This window comes from Mauremys mutica, chromosome 5 (assembly GCF_020497125.1).
Source record: "Mauremys mutica isolate MM-2020 ecotype Southern chromosome 5, ASM2049712v1, whole genome shotgun sequence".
NCBI classification, from domain to species: Eukaryota; Metazoa; Chordata; order Testudines; family Geoemydidae; genus Mauremys; species Mauremys mutica.
In genome coordinates, this window is record NC_059076.1 from 93,212,709 (window position 1) to 93,233,217 (window position 20,509).

At 41.1% G+C, this 20,509-nt stretch overlaps 1 protein-coding gene across 3 annotated transcripts in view; it reads left to right on the forward strand.

Annotated features, from left to right (window-relative positions):
- The window catches only part of LNX1 (ligand of numb-protein X 1), a 287,249-nt gene that overhangs the window by 105,833 nt on the left and 160,907 nt on the right, over positions 1–20,509 (forward strand). For all 3 annotated transcript variants that reach the window (XM_045018143.1, XM_045018142.1, XM_045018147.1), the window contains one exon: positions 13,203–13,302. The gene's annotated coding sequence lies outside the window, so the exon portion shown is untranslated. The remainder of the gene's footprint in view (positions 1–13,202; positions 13,303–20,509) is intronic.

The following is a 20,509-nucleotide window of genomic DNA, read 5'->3' on the forward strand; positions in this document are numbered from 1 at the left end:
ATGTGTTGTCATGTGACTGTACAGATTGTAACATGTATATTGCTAGTGGCATCGAGAAACTTCAACAGAGATTGGGGCCCATTGTGCTAGGTGTTATGTATACGAATATTAAGAAATCATCTCTGCCTCCAAAAAATTATCCCCTCTATAGAAAAGACAAAGTATGGGAGGGAGTAAGTATTCTTTTCTCTATTTTACAGATGGGTGATTGAGACAGGAAGATTAAATGACATGCCCAAGGTCACTCAGCAAGTCTGGGATAGGGCTGGGGATTGAACCCAGATCTCTTACGCCCAATAAAGTGCCTTAGAGGAAGTATAGCCTTCTGTTTGATAGTGTCACAATTGCATTTCTTTACAGTTTGGTCTGGTAATAATTGTTTTTCATTCATGGACTGAATGGGCCAGAAGTGGGACTCTTGATTTAGGATAAAACCCAATTTATGAGAAGCATCTCTAGTTATTGACAGTGTAGGTGATGTTTTTCATTAGGTGTTCCTAGTGACCACTGAAGACATCTGAGACTATTGACTTCTCATAAGGTTTAGGTCACAAAAGTGCCATGTGTTTTCTGAAAATCCATGGGGTGTTGCCCTAGGGTCCTGAATTGCTAGGTTATCTCTGAAGGGCAAACCAGAAAAATCTTCTGTAAGATTGACATATTGGGATAAGAATGCAGGCATCCTGCTTGTCAATGCCAGATGTTATCCAGTCACCCTGCTAGACAGCTGAAATCCTGAACACTACATATATAGTTTACTTAATCATTTAATTGACAAAGATGTAAATTAAAATTAACCCTGAGCCTACTGAGTTAAAATCCATCTTCCTTCTCCTGCTATGCTCCTGGGGCTCCTGCAAGTTTTGTATCTGTTTCTGCATTTGAGGAACCCTATGGAACATGGGTGAAAATTAGTCCTTAAAAATGGAGCAGAGAAAGAAACAGGACAGAGGGATACAAGAGGTAAATACATAAAGAACTGTTCCTTAATAGAAGTGGAGCTATATGGTTTGATCCATATGATTGGTCATTTGTGTGGTGGTGGTGATGATGATGATGATCGTGGGCTAGATTCTCAGCTGGTATAAGTTGGTTCTGCTAAAGGAAGGTAAGTATCCCTATCCCTTTTTTATAAATGGGGAAATTCAGGCACAAAGGAAAGCAGTAACTTAGCCAAATAATACAGTAGATCATTGGCAGAGTTGGAAATAACTCTTCTCCGATCTCCTCCTTATTGCCAAGTCAGTATGTTATCCACTGGGCCACATCGCCTACCTGTGCTCCTCTGTGCACACTGCCTCCTATGCATGACAGGAGGTGGGCTATTACACAACCCGAGAGGGTATTTCATAGTAAGTATCAAATTGGGCCCTGTCACAGATTGGAATGGAAATAAGGGATAGACCCTTTTCTTTCTTGTTATTCCTAACTAATATATTTACTGATAAATGTTTTCCAGAATAAAAAAGAGGATCTTCAGTATTTACGTTACTTGTTTCTCTGATAATTCTGTGCAGAGAAATATTTAACTATCCAAAAGCTGCATAATCTTAGTTTCTCTGAAGTACAATTAAATCTCCTGCGTCTCTATTAATCAAAAGCATGTTTTAGATATCAAGTTCAGATTCTTAACAGAAATCACCAAAAGTTCTTTGTATTTTGGACAGGATTAATAGATTGCAAGACACACTTGATTCATTTTATCACAACAGATGCCTTCAGGAAAGAATATACTGCATGTAGTTGTTTTGTGATTAGGATGTATAGTAACTTTGCTTCAGACAGTACTCAGTGTCAAATTCCGTCTTACATCTCTGCAGTGTCGTCCACAGAAAGGAAAATCAGAAACCTCTGTCTTCTCCTCACCCCATCTCTTCCTCCCCCACCCTGAAAAGAAATGTTACAAACAGGAAACTGGCATAAGTAGTAGAAGTTAATGCACAAAAATAGAATAATACAGAGCCAAATGGATGCATATTCTGCACACTCTTTAAAAAAGACAAATCACTTGTCACTTACTTATTAGCAACTTATTAGATGCTCTTTGGGCAATGATTATTCCCAATCTTGTGTAGTAATGTGTTTAGTAATGCCAAGAGTACACAGCTGTGGTATTTTAGGAACAACCATTATCAGTGTGCCCTTTATTGTGATGAGACAGCATGTTCAGATCTGTGGCTGGGAGACCAAATGATGATGGAAAAGAAACCGAAGGTAACAAATACTTTTCCCTTTCTGCAGTACATATGTCAGCCAGCATTTTTTTTTCTCTGAAGGAAAATAAAATGGTCCCTTAAGTGTTTTGATACGATTTTTATATTTGAGCAACCCAAAGTATGGTAGGTCTTTCCCAGAAACAAATATAGATGTGGCTTTGTCCTGCGGGGCTTACAACATGGAAAACAAATGGAGGGCATAGCTGAGAAATAGGGAAGGCAGGGAGGAGGAGAACAAGAGTAAATATAATGACATGGTTATTCATTAAGGCCTTATCCAGAGCCCATGGGAAACAATAGACAACTTGTCATTTACTGCAGTAGGTTTTGGATCAAGCCAAAGGCAAGTGATGGCTCTGTTTAATCAGTTTTTCTATTTTCTAGCTCATTTCTCATTATCGACACAGTAGAAATGAGAGAGATGAATGTTGAGAGGGAATTAGCTGTTCAGACAAGTTTATGGAGAGCATTCCATGCAAAGGGGTCATAGACATTAAAATTAGGAGGAGAATGCCAGGTTAGCCAAATAACTGCTTCCTTTGTCCTTAGTAATGACTTTGACATGTAGAGAAAAATGTTTCCATGCATAAAGGAGAAAACAAACTATAGATAACTAAATTATAGTCTGTCATGTTAAAGTCTTCCAAACATTTTGGGCAATTTCTAGAAGGACATAGTAGCATTAAGCTACTTTTTTTTTTAAGTCACTATCATTTTAAGGCACTGAAATACTGCTGAATGTTGGTACTGGGAAATCCCTCCATTTTCATTTATGATAACTATATTACACTTAGGGCTGAAAGAGCACAGAATTCTACCTCCTGACTATTGACTAAGGTCCTGATTTAACTCCCTTAGAAACCAATGCAGTCTTTCCACTGACTTCAGTTCAGTTGGATCAGGCCCAGAGGAAACTACTATAAGGCCTAGTCTACACCTGTTACTTAGGTTGATCGAGCTATGTCACTCAGGGCTCTGAAAAATTTTGCACCCAGAGCACGGTAAGTAGGTCAACCTAACTCCCAGTGTAGATGCAGCTAGGTTGGTCGAAAGAGTCACCTCAAAGGTGGATTACACTACATCAAGAGAGAAACTGAATGTTGATTTAGGAAGCATCTACACTACAGTGCTACTGCAGCATCTTAGCTGTGCTGCTGTAGAATAGACATAGCCTTAGAAAGGGCTAATCAGAACGTGTATAACATTGGTCAAAGCGCAGTTTTACTAACATTGATCAAAGTTGAAGAGCAACTAACAAGACACAAAAACTAACACAATTTTTTTTATTAAGTACACCAGAAGCAGGAATCCTTCCAAACAATCAGCGGGGCCACTGGATGATTGAGGTGCTAAAGAAGCACTCAAAGTCAAGGCCGTTGTGGAGATCCTAGTCGATTCTTTAAATTAGTCTTCACTGCAGAGGATGAGAGATGCCCACACCTGAGCCATTCTTTTTAGGTGACAGATCTGAGGAGATGTCCCAGATTGAGGTGTCATTAGAGGAGGTACTGGAACAAACTGATAAACAGTAATATCACCAGGACCAGACAGTATGCACTGAAGAGTTCTGAAGGAATTCATATGCAGTTGCAGAACTGCTAAATGTGGCATGTAACCTATCACTTAAATCAGCCTCTGTGCCAGATGAATGGAGGATAGATAATGTAACACCAATTTAAAAAAAAAAAAAAAAAGCCCTAGAGATCAATGTGGCAATTACAGGCCAGTAAGCCTAACTTCAGTGTAAAACAACTTGGTTTAAACTATAGTAAAAAACAGAATTCTCAGATGCACAGATAAACACAATATATTGTGGAAAAGTCAACATGGCTTTTGTAAAGGGAAATCATGTCTCACCGATCTATTAGAATTCTTTGAGGGTGTCAGAAACCCTTTGACAGGGTCCCCCTCCAAAGGCTGTAAAGTGAAGTAAGGAGTCCTGGGATAAGAGGGAAGGTCCTCTGCTGGATCAGTAACTTGTTAAAAGATAGGAAACAAAGGGTAGGAAAAAATAGTCAGTTTTCAGAATGGTGAGATGCACATAGTAGGGTCCCCCAAGGTTCTTTATGGGGACCCGTGCTATTCAACATATTAATAAATGATCTGGAAAAAAGGGTAAGCAGTGAAGTGTCAAAGTTTGCAGACGGTACAAAATTACTCAAGTTAGTTAAGTCCAAAGCTGTCAACAAAGAGTTACAACCGGATCTCACAAAAATGGGTGACTGGGCAAGAAAATACCAGATGAAATTCCGTGTTAAGTGTAAAGTAATGTACATTTGGAAAAATAATCATAACAGTATATACAAAATGATGGGGTCTAAATTAGCTGTTGCCATTCAAGAAAGAGATCTTGGGGGGGTCATCGTGAATAGTTCTCTGAAAACATCTGCTCAGTGTGTAATGCCGGTCAAAAAAGCTAACTGTTAGAAACCATTCGGAAAAGGATAGAAAATAAGACACAAAATATCATAATGCTACTATATAAATGCATGCTATGCTCACCCCTTGAATACTCCCTGCAAGCCTCAAACCCCATCTCAAAAAAGGTAGATTAAACTTGGAAAAAGTACCAAGAAGGGCAACAAAAATTATGAGGGGTATGGAACAGCTTCCATATGAGAAGAAATTTAGAAGACTGGACTTTTCAGTTTAGAAAAGAGATGACTAAGAGGGGATATGATGGCAGCATATAAAATAATGAATGGTGTGGAGAAAGTGAATGAGGAAGTGTTATTTATCCCTTCACATACCACAAGACCTAGGGGTCAACTAGTTGAAATCAAGAGGCAGCAGATTTAAAATAAAAGGAAGTATTTCTTCACACAATGCACAGTCAACCTGTGGAATTCAATGCCATGGGATGTTGTGAAGGCCAAAAGTATAATTGGATTAAAAAAAGAATTGGCTAAATTCATGGAGGATAGGTCCATCAGGGGTTATTAGCCAAGATGGTCAGGGAGGCAACCTCTGTTCTGGATGTCCCTAAGCCTCTGATTGCCAGAAGCTGAGACTGGATGATGGGGGATGGATCACTCAATATTTGCCCTGCTCTGTTCATTACCTCTAAATCATCTGGCATTGGTCACTGTTAGAAGACAGGATATTGGGCCAGATGGACTATTGGTGTGACCCAGTACGCTGTTCTTATGTTCCTATGTCTCCAATCTTAATTTCTAATAAAAGTTCTGCAGTATTCTGGGTTTTGGTTTACTCTACTTTTTTATTTAATTTTTTTCTAAACAGTCAAACATTTCTAAAAGAACCTTAATACTGATGTAGAGAGCCCCAGAAACACGACTGGTTAGGAAAAAAAGTGTTTCTATTTCAGCCAGGAAAGCAAACTTTTTTTCACCAATTTTGGTAATACAATGGGCCAAATCCTACTCACCTAGCTCACTCAAGTAGGCCCAATGTAAGTCACCATATTGTGTCAGGGTCTCTTTGATATTATAGTTAGGACTCGGCAACTCTGAGTACTTCCAGAAATTGCCAATACTAATATATTTAAAGCATTTCTTTTTCACATTAGTGTGAGGTTAAGGTGGTATAAAATGACTGGATACATAATACCATTTTAAAAATCTACCATAAGTTAGAGGCCATATAGCCATAAAATGAGAAGAAGGTGGCATCTTTAGAAAACATTTGAAGCTTCCGTTTGCACAACTAATTTATCCTTTGTACATGATAAAGAAGTTAATTGAATTTAAATTGGGATCTCTTCCATTCAGGTGGGTTTTATATCCATCATCACAGAATTGTGTACAAACAGAAACCCATCTAATTTATAAATATAGAGATAATGCTTACTTGTGTTTAGACTTGGCTTTTAGTCAAGATTCAGATCTATAATTAGAAGAGCAGCTGGGTAGTTGAAAACCATCAAAATGCCTTAAAGGCAGGAGGGGAAAAGAAATTATTTTAAAATAATGTACTAATGTAACTATAGAAAATCTTTTAAAAATTCTTTATACGATTAAAAAAAAGTGGCTCTGATAATTTCAGGACAGTGTTTTACTGGATCTGATGTCAGGTAAAACTCAGCCAGTATCTTTAATTTATCACATAAAAACTAACTAATCTTTATGTATATTTGTGAAGATCACAACAGGCATGAAACAATATTGTGCTTAATAACCAGATATTTCTGTGTTTGTTTTATTTAAAGATAAAATGAACCTTTTAGTCCCGGTTCGAATAATAATAAAATACAAGTTTGTCATTCCCATGCATATCCCATATCTTGCTCAAATACAGACAAAGCATAAATATAAAGGTCCAAGTTCTCTGTTGGCACAATTCTGTTGACTTCAGTGGAATTACACTAGCAGAGAACTTGGCTCTAAGACTTGTTTTGGGGGAAGGTGCTCAGGTTCTGGCCTGTTCGAGTAAGAACTTTCATAGACTGCAGATAAGCTTTTAGATACTGATAAGTGGGTTAGAAATTAGTGGAAAGAATATTCTTGTGAATGAAAATGTTTTGACCTTTTCTTTGTATGTAAAGGGAATACTACATGTTTATAATCAGTGACACCAGAACTAAGGCCATGAGCCAGGATTCAAGGCTCATTTATACCAGCTTTAAACCAACCTAATTTCAGTCACTTAACAGAGTCCCTTGTTTTAAACCAGTATACAGCTTGATCCTGCATCATTTCAGTCAATGGGAGTTTTCCCATTGACGTCAATGGACATAGGATTGGTGAGTTCAAAATCAGACCCATGTGTCTTTAAGAGCTCAATCCTGCATATTATGAAATGCCTCATTGAAGGTGAGGATGTTCATTAACTCTAAGGAGGCACTCAGAGCTTCATCTTGTGAGGTACTAAATACAGTAGGTGAAATCCTGGCTCCTTTAAAGTAAATGGGAGCACTGACATTGATTTGAATGTGGCCAGGATTTCACCCAGTGAATCACAAAAGAAACACAATAGATGCATGCGTTGTATTGTCACACTTCAGAGCAACTGTACCTGTATTCCCAGTCCATGGTACCTCCACGGCACCTGCTCTAGGTCCCAGGTCTTCAGCTGTCACCTCTCTTGGGCAGAGGTGTGTGTGTCAGGGATTTTTCAGGCTGCACAGTTCCTTGCCTATAATGTGATACTGCCAGCAAGCCAGACTGCCAAAAGAGGCCAGCGTCTGTGCTTTGCTTCCTCTTCGAAGGCTGTGAACAATATAATTACCAATAGATACTATTTACCACACTGCCCTTTCTAAGCAAGCACATTTATTCTTAAGGTGAAAGCCTTCCAGAGAAAACATTTAAAACAATAAAAGTTCCTATATACATGCTAAAAGCTTACCAGAGGTCACCCATCAGACTTATGGAGCCTCCATAGGCCATAGTCCTTCAATCTCTTCTCAGGAAGGATTGGTGTCCTCCTTGGACAGAGGGTTCTGGTCCATTTGCTGAATCAGAAGGAAGGCTGAGTCCATTTAAACTAAGGCTATTTGTCCAAAAGTCCTATCTTTGGCTTTTGGCCTCTGGAGAATCCAGTTTGAGCCAATATATGTGAGCCTCTTGGGAGGTGTTACAATCTGAGTGAATTTGCCTAATCACCCCCTACAATTCTTAGTTCCAGAAGAACTATGGTCACCTTTCTTCATAGAATTACATGGCCCACAATGATATGCAAACTTAATATGACAAGATCTTCCAAAGATATTGCAGGAAATTGCCATATCTGTCACAGTACATGCTTATGAAAATAAGGAAATCTTACATTCTCTGTTCTCTCTGGCCTGGTGTTAATTTGTTTGCCTGGCCCTTTGAGTACTGTACAAGCACTTTGATTTGTTTTTTTTTCATTTGTACAATGAAATGTAATCCAGATAACTCTTATTTCTGGTTAGTGTCAAAGAACTGTAGCAACTCCCCAAATGTGTGTCTAATAAAGATAGGGGAGGATCACAGTGCACAAATCTGGTGCAATTTCTTCTCTAATGTAAATAGAGGACTTGCATTCAGCTTGTCAGGCTCAGCAGCAGCTCCTCCTCCACTACATGGGAATGCATAGGAATGGCAATTTATTTGAAAATTGTATTATTTGAATAATGGGTTTTGTATTACACAGAGTATAGACTTTCTTGATCCCATACTTGCAGCTGTAACAAAGTAAAAGCGTGGGTGTGGTTGCCTGATGGCCGGCCAGGAGGATAGAGTACAAGGAGGGAGATGAAATAACATTTACACTTACAGTAACTGTTTAAAAATGTAACTGAGTTCTGCCTAATCCTCAGAAGTCCAATTTGGGAATCCAAATTGTTAGCATTGCGAACAGCTCAACTTTTCTCACCCTGCTTTTGCAGTTATTTCCTGCCGGGCAAATGTAATCACCGAGTCAAGGTGTGTGAAGTAACATTTTTTTATTAGGCCAACTTCTGTTGGTGACAGACAAGCTTTTGAGCTTATACAGCGCTCTTGTAAGAATAATGGGTTCTCTTAACAGTTTTGTGTTAGCGCAAAAGCTTGTCTCTGTCACCAACAGAAATTGGTCCAATAGAAGAAATTACCTCACCCACCTTCTCTCTCTTGTATCCTGGGACCAACAAGGCTATAACAACAGTGCAAACAAACTTAACTACAGTCATTCTTATCATGAGGGGGAGAGAGGGCGAAGGTTCCACCACCCTTACTTATATTTGGTAGTACCTTTCTTGGCAAATAATTGCATGGATTTCAGTGGGATTGCACATAAGGGACTGCATAGCATGAGGAATGAGTGACAGAATCAGGCCCATCGTGTTCAATAGGAGAAATGAATGCAAATCTAAAGGAAAGTGTTCTAGTTGCAACTCTAATGCCATGTGCTGTAACCCCAGTAAACATCCACAAGCTAAGCAAGATCAGGCTTGCATTGGAGAACTTCACAGAGAACACAGGTACCGCATGAGGAAGTGACAGTGATTCCAAAGCTGGTGTTCTTCTCTCTGAGTCAGTACTGAAACTGTACCCTGCACCATTTGAGTGGGACACTGTGCTGCTAGAGCTGCTGTCTGGATGATGAGATATAAAACTCAGGTCTTGAACCCAAGCAGTCTTCAAAATACTACTTATAAGAGTATTGGGTGTTAACCCCTGTATCCTATTAATTCCAGCTCAGGTAATTATTACATTCTGCCTACCTAAATTCCTCCTACAATATCAAGTGGCTATGATCATATTCTTCATTTCATTCACTAAACTGCAGTGTAATGCTGTTATGCATGGCTGAACAGCTGATACAGTCCACCACAGAGGTGGCTTTATTTTGGTTGTGGGTGAAGTCGCTATCATATATCCCTTACCTATGTTACAAGAGTGTTGTGCAGCTTAGTTACTTGTAAAGTGCTAAAGATGTGCCATGTATTATTTTACTAGGAATAACTATCCTCTTAAATGTCAGTCTAAATACTTTGCTTGGCTACTTAGATTGATTCACCATAGATTATTATATGAAGAACAGATGATTGACACTGAACCCAAGTAAGGCAGCAGTGGTTATGCTGTTGGGACAGATGGAAACACTTTAAAGACTGCAGCCATGGTGCGGTCTCCTTTGCTTGAAAGGTACACACCCTTAGTTGGTCAGTTCAGTCTATTGTTTAGGAGTGCTCCTGGATTCCTGGGTGGCAATGATCTCTCACATAGCAGCATCTGCAATTAATGCTTTCTACCATCTCTGTTCCATGCTGGTAGATGATTCATAGAGTTTAAGGCCAGAAGGGACTATTAGATCATGTAGTCTGACCACCTGTATATGACAGGCTATTAAATTTCACTCAGTTATCCCTGTACTGTACTGAGCCCAATAACTTGTGTTTGGCTAAAGCATATCTTCCAGAAAGACATCCAGTCTTGATTTGAGAATCCACCACTTTCTCTTAGTAGTTCATTCCTATGGTTAATCACCTGACCTGCATGATTAAAAATGTGTGCCTTATTTCTTATTTGAATTGTCTGGCCTCAGCTTCCAGCCACTGGTTCCTGTTATGCCTTTCTCCACTAGATTAAAGAGCCCATTAGTACCCAGAGTTATATCCCTGAAAAAGTACTTGTACATTATAACCAAGTCACCTCTCAATTTTCTTTTTGGTATACTCAACAAACTGATCTCTTGAAGTCTCTCAGGATTTTCTCCATTCCCTCAGAGTTTTTGTAGCTCTTTTCTGCATACTCTCTAATTTAGAAACACCCTCTTTAGAATGTGTGCCCCAGAACTCTGTGCAATATTCCAGTAACAATCTCACCAATCCCATATACAAGGGTAAAATCACCTCCCGATTGCTGCTACTCCTGTTTATACATCCAAGGATCTCATTAGCCTTTTTTGCCATGACATAGCACTGGGAACTCATCATCATGTTCTATTGCTTGTCCACTGTGACCCCTAAATCCTTTTCAGAGTCACTGCTTTCCAGGATAAGCTCCCTATTCTCTAGTTCAAGCCTGCTTTCCTTGATCCTAGATGGATATCCTTGCATTTGGTGGTATTTAAATATACTGTATTTTGTTTATTAAGTCTAGTTTACGAAGCTATCCGGATTACTCTGTGTGACTGCCTGGTATGACAGCTACATTCCACTGGCCCAGTGGAGCTCTCTACAATAAGAATAAATCTTGTCTGAGACCGAGCTTTCTCAGGGGCCAGTTTAAGACTGTGGAATGAAATTTCACAGGAATGAAGGACTACCACAAACCTCACCACCTTCTGCTCTGTAAGTGCAAGGCGCGCAATTTTCAACTACCTCCTCTAATGGGGAAACAGAGCAACATACGTATTTTAAAAAAATCAAAACAAAAAAAACCCCAACAAACCATACCGAGAACACACAATTCTCCCTCTGGGAAAAGGATGAGAGGAAAAAATAAACCACATGTGACAGATGTCAGTCCACATCACTAATGCACTATGGGAAGCTGCTTACATACTATGGTGATGAGGGCAGTATAAGAATCTATATAAAATAAAAGGCAGTTGTTCAACTTCTCCAACGCACTGTTACATTTCCCCCATTTTGGGATCACTGGAAATTGTTTATCTGAGACCCTAATGAGGCAATGTCACCAGATGTTCACTATTGTATTTCTTGGAAGTATTGTGTGAGAGGATACAAGGCTCTGTGGTCTACATATACTTTACCTTAAATATCAGTTTTATATTGTAAAAGCATGTACCAGTGTGTTTTGTTTGCCTTTTCAGTGAGATTATGTGCTTCTATTATTATGAAAATATTCTAATCAAACATAAGTTTATACAACTGAAGTGTACTAGTGTTGTTTGGATAAGAAAATCCCCTTGGAGAGAGTATAGATTGTATTTACTTTAAACGCTCCTAAAGACTATATTTTCTTTTTGTAATTCAGCATGCAATTTTAAAAGAATTTTCTGATTAAAAATCTGGCATGTTCCTTGATGCCTTTTAACTAGGGCATGAATGGTTTCTTTTCTTCACAGGCTGTTAGAAAGAGCATTGGCTGAGTTTAAATGAACCAAACAGTAAACCTTCCATGGAACATCAGCATGGCGTTTACAGTATCAAACAGTCAGAAATCTGGATGTGATTCAGTAAACCGGGCACCAACCTTTGATTTTAAGGGGGGGGGGCGGGGGAGGGTTAGGTACATTTAATCATGTTAGTAAAGAAAACTGTTTGGACATTCAAATCAGTGCATGTTAATTATTAGGAAAACTTCCTATCTTTATTCACTAAATAAATCCTATCCATCAACTGTGCTGACAGCATCATCCAAAATGAATGTTTAGAAGTGTATTGTTTTAATTATCAGATGGCAGCTTTAAAAGTGCAGTGTAATTCTGAAATTGATCTGTTCCAAGATCAGCAACGTACACAGAATAGTTCCAAAACACACTTTTAAACATTTCAGCTCAAAATCTTCTCTTAATGATTATAGTTTCACAAGATATTCTAGTCTGAAGCATATAGTCAAATCAAGACCCTTGTGGGTTTTTCCCATTATCTTCTGCCCCATGCCAGACATATCATCTGCCCACTTGTAATATTATCAGAATTTGTCCATCTGTACTGAAGTGTGTGTTCTCAGGATAGCAATACTGTCACAGTTTGAGGTCACTCAGGCCAGTAAGGGGTTCAGTCAACATCTGCCTTGTAACCCTGGGTGTCTTCTGGCCAGGGGTGGCTCTAGGTATTTTGCTGCCCCAAGCACAGCAGGCAAGCTGCCTTTGGCGGCTTGCCTGCAGGAGGTCTCCGGTCCCGCAGATTGGGCGGCATGCCTACGGGAGGTCCGCCAAAGCCGCGGGACCAGCGGACCCTCCGCAGGCATGCCGCTGAAGGCAACCTGCCTGCCGCCCTCGCGGCGACCGGCAGAGCACCCCCCGTGGCTTGCCGCCCTAGGCACGCGCTTGGCGTGCTGGTGCCTGGAGCTGCCCCTGCTCCTGGCTGTGCAGCTTTGGTTCAGAGCTCTGACCCGGAAAGCTTATTAGCAGCCCACAAGTCTCACCATGGTTTTGCCCATCTTGGATGCTCCTTGCAGAGTGACCTTAGTTTTATGATTATGAATCCTGGTTGGGGCTGAAAGGATACTATGAGTAGGACACCCACCCCAGAGTGCGTGGGGCAGTGTCTTCTGCCTCATGTTCCTGAGTTCTACAACCAACAGTTCCTTTTCTGTGCCCCTCTCTACTCCCTCACCATACCCCACTCACAGTGGTGGTAACTACTAAGGGAACTGGAAACCTAATTAAGCCCAAACTCCCACACTGCAAGCCCGTCCCCCTGCCGCATCTATCCTCGGTTAATGATTTATTCCCAAGAACCGAAGAGGCAGGATCAGGTACAAAATAAAAACAGTTTATTAAAGGACCAACAACTACTATACCCAATGAGGAAACAGGAAAACCACTTGGATGTTAACAATACAAACAGCTTTAAGCCAAGAACCCAAAACCATACACCACCAGGAGTGGGTAAGACAAATTAAAGGCGTTAACACATCACCATTCTTCTTGTTGTTTACACAGGACCCTGGACACACTGGAACTAAGGACACCACCAGGACCACAGGACATCAAAGGACAGGAACCACGAACATGAACACCAGGATACTCAGGACAGGATCAGGTAAGCTATCTTCTTCCTTCTCAACTTGCCACGTCGTCTCAGCAAGGTATAGATCTTGGCACTGGGCTGCCTCTATGATGGACAGCAGCTGTCACAAGGCGCTGTAATCTTCTATCACCTTTAGTTGCCAGGCAGGATTCTCTAGGTCACTTCATCCTTTCCTGCCCAAATGTACAAAAGGTACCAATAAAGGGGGAACAAGAAGAGGGAATACAATATGGAGGGTGAAGTACAACTCAAGGAAACCAACATGGTGAACTGAAATTTCCTTACAGTGGTTGTCCTTGATCAGTGATGACCCAGGGTTTAGAGGTGCATCTGTGTGAATTCACCTCCCACCCAGGGAAGAAGGCACTTTGCTTGCTTTGCCATCTTAGCACTTGCTCTGACTGGCCATCCTATCAGCCACAGTTCCTTTCCTCCTGGCTGCCCCACGAGCCGCTCGTTGCCTTGCCAGGTGCTCATTCGCTGGCCAACCGTCAGTCACCTTCAGCTGCCACTTGCCTCTCTGCTGTGACCTCTGCACATCAGTCTCTTAGTGATTTTTCACCTCTTTTCAGGCTGGGCAGAAACACTGCCCCACCACAAGTGATTTCAGCTCTCATTTGACCACTTTAACATAACAAAAAGGCTCCTAATGAAGCCTCTTTTAGTTCTATCTTTGAACAGTGGGGAGGAACGGGTTAAACCAGATCGGGGACACTTAAGGAGAGTCCACATCTCCTGGCTGAGACACCTGTCCCCACCCCTCTTACTTTCACAGAGGTCTGTCATTGGAGCCCCTGGCTTAACAAATTCCTTTCAGCTGAGGGTGACCCTTCAGTCAGGACAAGCTCAGCACAGTTCTGCTCTCCTTTAGTCATACAATGAAAATAACATTTCACTACCCCTGCATTTAATTAATGTTTAAAATTAAATAGACACAAGTTAAGAGGGAAGGTACTGTACATCTGGGATCAGGCTTGAGTCATGAGGGATTACAGGTATCAGTTGCAAGGGTGAAGGGATACATACATATTGCATAACCGGCATAAACCCAGATTGGAGTGCAAGAGTTTTTAAAGTGTCAGTGGATAAATGGGCTCGGGTATGCCACCCATGGAATGTATAAGGAGTCCAAGTCAGTATCGGTGTAGCGAATGAGTACATGGGTGGGGTGCGTCCCTTGGTTTGTCTGGGAAGGAAGTGGGTTATTTGTAATCCCAATATCCGCCACATCTGATCACTTGGAGCTACACAACTCTTGTCTGCTAGATAGTGCCGTAACAAGGACGAGGCGAATGAGGCACTTGCCTCGGGCATGCAAAGTGGAGGGGCGCAGCTCTACCACGATCGGTGGTGCTTCAGAAGCAGCTCTACCACCACCGCTTCTTTGGTGACGGGTCCCTGAGTCCCTCTTGGAGGGAAGGATCTGCAGTCAAATTGCCACCGCCACTTCATTCTTCAGCAGCAATTTGGCGGGTCCTTCATTCCAAGAGGGACTCAGGGACCTGCTGCCGGAGAGCCTGGAGACAGCCCTTGCCTTGGGCACAAAAATTCCTTGTTACGGCTCTGCTACTAGATACCTACACAGAGTAGGTGTGTTCATGTAAATACAGTTTACTCCTGAAAGTCTCTCCCTCTTCCGAACTAGGTGTCAAGGGAGAGTTCATTCAGACCCTGCTTACATCAGCATGGTCTAATAATACAATATAGAGGGAATTTGGAATTTCACATATAAGGTTAGCACATGCATTTTACAATGATATTAATAACCAGCATGTTATTAACTCTCACATAATACCTCTCGAGGCATATTTTGTGCACACAGTATTGCAGTAGTGTGCAGGTATGAATACAGGAATGCCTAGGGCAGTGTTTCTCAAATGCGGCCACTGTGGCCGCATGCAGCCACCAGGGGCTTTTCTTGCGGCCACAGCCTTCTGGGCAGTGATTGGGGATCTGGGGGGAAAACAGCCACCCCTCTCCTGGGACCACCAAGATGGATTGGGCCCTGCCCCCATCTGTAGCCACAAATGCCAAAGGAGCAGACAGCTGGTGTGAGTTTCCTGCCTTCCTGGGGGCAGTGGGGCTCTGGCTTCCGGCTTCAGCCCTGGGGTGGCAGGCAGCAGGCTCCAGCTGTGTAGCAGCAGGCTCCAGCCACAGGCTCTGGCCCCCCAACTGCAGGGCCTGGCAAACTCCATCCCCTGACCCATCACCCCAGGCCCCCACTGCCTCCCTATCCACCTCCCCACCCAAGGCTTAATTATCCCCCAGCTTGCCAGGGCTGAGAAGCCTGCTGTGAAAAGTGATATTAACAAACGTACAGATATCATTTTTCACAGAAGCAAAATTACTAGCTACCAAATTCTAAAACAAAAAGGCAACCAAAAAAGCAAAAGAAACAAGAACACAATAACATGCAAAGCACCTTATCTGTGTTTCTGTCCTGTTGAAGTCTTGTAAAGAACAGAGACAACTGAACGTTATTTTTATTATTCAGTCTGCAAAAAAACCCTTACATAAATAAATTACTATGATTTGGATGTGTATATGTTCATATTTTGTTTTTCCTACAGTTAACTATTTTAGGAATCATTAAAAAGGGGATAGAGAATAAGACTGAGAATATATTATTGCCTTTATATAAATCCATGGTACGCCCACATCTCGAATACTGTGTACAGATGTGGTCTCCTCACCTCAAAAAAGATATTCTAGCACTAGAAAAGGTTCAGAAAAGAGCAACTAAAATGATTAGGGGTTTAGAGAGGGTCCCATATGAGGAAAGATTAAAGAGGCTAGGACTCTTCAGTTTGGAAAAGAGAAGACTAAGGGGGGACATGATAGAGGTATATAAAATCATGAATGATGTTGAGAAAGTGGATAAGGAAAAGTTATTTACTTATTCCCATAATACAAGAACTAGGGGTCACCAAATGAAATTAATAGGCAGCAGGTTTAAAACAAATAAAAGGAAGTTCTTCTTCACGCAGCGCACAGTCAGCTTGTGGAACTCCTTACCTGAGGAGGTTGTGAAGGCTAGGACTATAACAATGTTTAAAAGGGGACTGGATAAATTCATGGTGGCTAAGTCCATAAATGGCTATTAGCCAGGATGGGTAAGAATGGTGTCCCTAGCCTCTGATGGAGATGGATGCCAGGAGAGAGATCACTTGATCATTGCCTGTTAGGTTCACTCCCTCTGGGGCACCTGGCATTGGCCACTGTCGGTAGACAGATACTGGGCTAGATGGACCTCTGGTCTGACCCGGTACGGCCTTTCTTATGTTCTTATGTTATGTTCTTATATAGGAAAAATTGTCATAGTGGCAACCAGGAAGAGCCCACCAAAAAATTTGTTGTGAGAACCCCTGGCCTATGGTCACAACTGTACAATATAGTAATCTCATATGGACATGTAAAGATTTGTGTGTGTAACCTACCCCATTAACACTAAAGTGAGTATTTATGAATCACTCTTACCAGGACTTTAGAGGAGCATAAGCCCCTGAGGGTATATTTTCATAGCAGCATGTAGTGTTTTTTATAAATGACTCCCATTGAGTTTAATGAGGACGGAGTGGCACTGAAGGCCTGTGAGGTGCTTAGTAAAGATGCATTTGATTTATGTCCAGAATACAGATGTGGCTTTTTATCTCCTCAGTATATAACACCTGCACAGGTAACAGCAAAATATATTAAATGTCGAGTATATGACACAATTAATCCATTTACAAAACATGACTATAAATATATGATTAGTATAATTTCAGCATATCCCCATAGAGCTTCATTATTCTCAAAAGCTGACATTCATGGTATTTATCATAATTTGTTTCATAGACTGAAGTATATTTTCAGAAATATCTTTATATTTCTTCCAGAGGAGTCACTTTCCTCTCTGTCTGTGCTAGGATCCCACACTTAAGATTCATGGGTAACTGAGTACTGGGGTATTTTGACCTAACCTAATGCTGGAACATCCTGCAATGGTTTATGTGGGGATTTTTTATTTGGGGGGGGGTGCCTGGGTTTTTTTTGTTTTTTGTTTTTAATTTTTCAATATTGTTGTTCTACCTGTGCTCTTTACTCTAGCCATGCCCTGATATTTGCCACCTAGATACTCCACATTTATTATTGCTATAAACCATAATGAAAATGTCCTTCAAGGAAACCAAACAGGGAAGGACAGTCTTAGATTTTGAGGGGTCACGTGCTTGATAAGCCACACAGAGACTTTTAATACTGAGTGGCTGGAGGATTTCCTTAGCTGAGGCCAGGACCATAGGCGTGAACAAGTAGACACAGAATGTATTTCTTTGAAGCTCCATCCACAAACTTCACCCTAAATAAGGCACCTGCACCTTCCCTCTTGGGACACGAGATCTTCCTCCTCTAGTTCTGTAGGCTGGAGCTCTTGTCCTTCCTGCTTTTCCTCACACATAACCTTGAAAAATATCTTTCTGGCCCAACAGTGTCTGTGTTGAATCCTGTTGTGTTATCCCTCCATGTGGATGATCTCCTTCTCTTCCTACTGGATCCAGGAATCTTGGGAGATATGGTCTCTGACCCCTGGTCTCTCTCTCCCCCCCCCCCCCCCGGCTATAACTGACTGTCTCCAAATTAGAGGACTTTGCTAGCTGGGCCTGCTCCAATACTTCTTTCAGCCTTATCTATAGGAGAAGACAAGTAGTTTATTTCTTTGTATTGGCCCCTAGTACAGGTAGGTGTCTCTTTCAGGACAAACTACCAATTACTTAAGCATCCAAAAAACTATAAAAACCTCCCTAAACCCTCACTCATTCATAAAGCAGATAGACATTGACATATAAGAGCAACATAGTAGCCTAGACCACTGCAGGACTGCTATTCTCTCTGAGTCCTTGCTCCAGCCGTTAATACTATGCATGAATCAAACAAATTAAAAGTAGATGGAGCAGGAGATGGGCTGGATCTTGGGGAAAAAGTAATTATTTTTTGGGAAAGTTGAGTAGAGCAGCTGCAAGTGCATACTCAGTATATGCTTACTGTTGGCTCTGAGACTAGAGCTGGTTATTCTTCCTTTACTGGGGAATGGAAGCATTCAGCATTTTAAACTTACCATAGGAAGGGCAGAGTATGGAAGTGATATGAAAGGAAGAGTAGATTATGAAAGCTAGAGCAACTGTCTCTCTCCTAAAAGGTATTTGTGTTTGGGGAAAGGTAGTAAGGTCCAGAAACAAATTAGAAAAAAAAGACCTGAGCCATATTAAAAACTAAAACTTATTTAAATTTGGATGTTCAAGATGGAATCACCTTTTAGCTTCAGAAAGACCTCCACTCCCCATAGAAAAGTAGACAACAGTTGCCCCATGAAACACAAGACAGAGAGATATTGCATCAATAGAACAAAACCTTGTTGACTGATCAGTGATTCACAGGGCAGAAGAAACTTCTGATTAATCTCATTCAAGGTGTCAGGTACACCACAGTACTTATTTCTTGTGATCACCATATAGCCAGCACAGTAAATCTATAGAAGGAGTATAGAATTTTCATCTCTTATTGCTAGTTTTTCTTTACTTTTTATTGGTTACATACAATGTGAAACAGTTTTAGAGAAATATTTTAGAAAGATTCCAGCCGTAAGGAAGGCATCTTCCCTTGTTTGCTAGTTCAGTGCAATGCTACCAGTCTGGTTGCTGCATAAAGTCTTTTTAAGAGCTATTTAAGTCCTCAACTGACTGAAAGTGAAAAAAATCTGTTTCATATTTTTCCACACAGTATATTATGTTTATCCTTTAGTATAATAAAAAAAAACTTGCTTATAATGTGGATTGATTCAAATAAGGGAATTCTTCAAGTTTCCAGATTCACAAATAGTCCTTCCTGAGTGATTAACTGTTCCTATGTTTACAGAAAAGAGAGAGAGAGAGGGAATTACAGAAGAGATTTTGAATATTATCCTAGACGTTAATAGCTTTTAATTCTAATAAAGGATTTCTCGAGTCATGCTGTATTCTGCAGTTCTCTTCTAATTGTCTGCATGGGAAATAAGAATTACATTGGATCAGTTGTGTGGAAAGAGGATTTAATCTTTAAGCTCCAATGTGGTTTGTTTGCTTTTGCCTTGTAAATCACTGAAGTTGTATCACTAACCTTGGGACTGGATCCTCGGCTATGTCATTTAACATAAAAGACCCAGAAACTCAGCTGATGTAAACTGGCATGGTGTCATTGGTTTAATTGGAACTGCACTGATGTGTATCAAATACATATAGTGCCCTTTATGTTTAAGGGTATGTATATATGGCAGTGTAAGCTCAGGGTCTCTGGAACTCAAGCCCACAGGGCTGGTGTTTGTAAGCCTGGGCTTGAGCATCCGCACTGAATATTGACAGTAGGTTTAGCGTTTCTGAACATGGGTCGCTGTCACCCGCACTTACGCGTCTACACTGCACTATGCAAGCCCAAGTCAAGCCATCTCATCCCAGGCTTCCTAGTTCTTTCCCCAGCTTTAGCTGCTCATAATGCACTGTGAGAAAACTTGACAGTCCATCCTGCTGCAATTTACAGGAGGTTGTCACTGCCTGCCAACACATCCAGCTGAGCTGTCTTTTAGGCCCACCTGCTCCTAGCAACCGGAGTCAGTGGTTTGTTTGAAGAACTTGTCTTGCCCAGGCTTTCGCTCCAATTTCAAGAAATGGGCAGAACATCCATAAGAACATAAGAATGGCTGTGCTGGGTCAGACCAGGGGTCCATCTAGCCAAGTATTCTGTCTTCCAACAATGCCTGATATCAGATGCTTCAAAGTAATCCATCACCTGTCATCCAGTCCCAGTTTCTGGCAGTCAGAGGTTTAGGAACATGAAGAGCAGGGGGTTGCATCCCTGATCATCTTGGCTAATAGCCAATTATAGATAAATTCATGGAGGATAGGTCCAGTTCTTTTTTGAACCCAGTTATAGTTTTGGCCTTCACAACATCCCCTGGCAATGAGTTCCACGGGTTGACTGTGCATTGTATGAAGAAGTACTTCTTCATGTTTGTTTTAAATCAGCTGCCTATTAATTCCATTGGCTGACTCCTAGTTGTTGTGTTATAGGAAGTGGTAAATTACACTTCCTTGTTCACTTTCCCCACATCATTCATGATTTTATAAACCTCTGTCATATCAACCCTTAGTAGTCTCTTTTCTATGATGTGCAATCCCAGTCTTTTTTTAATCTCTCCTCAGATGGAAGC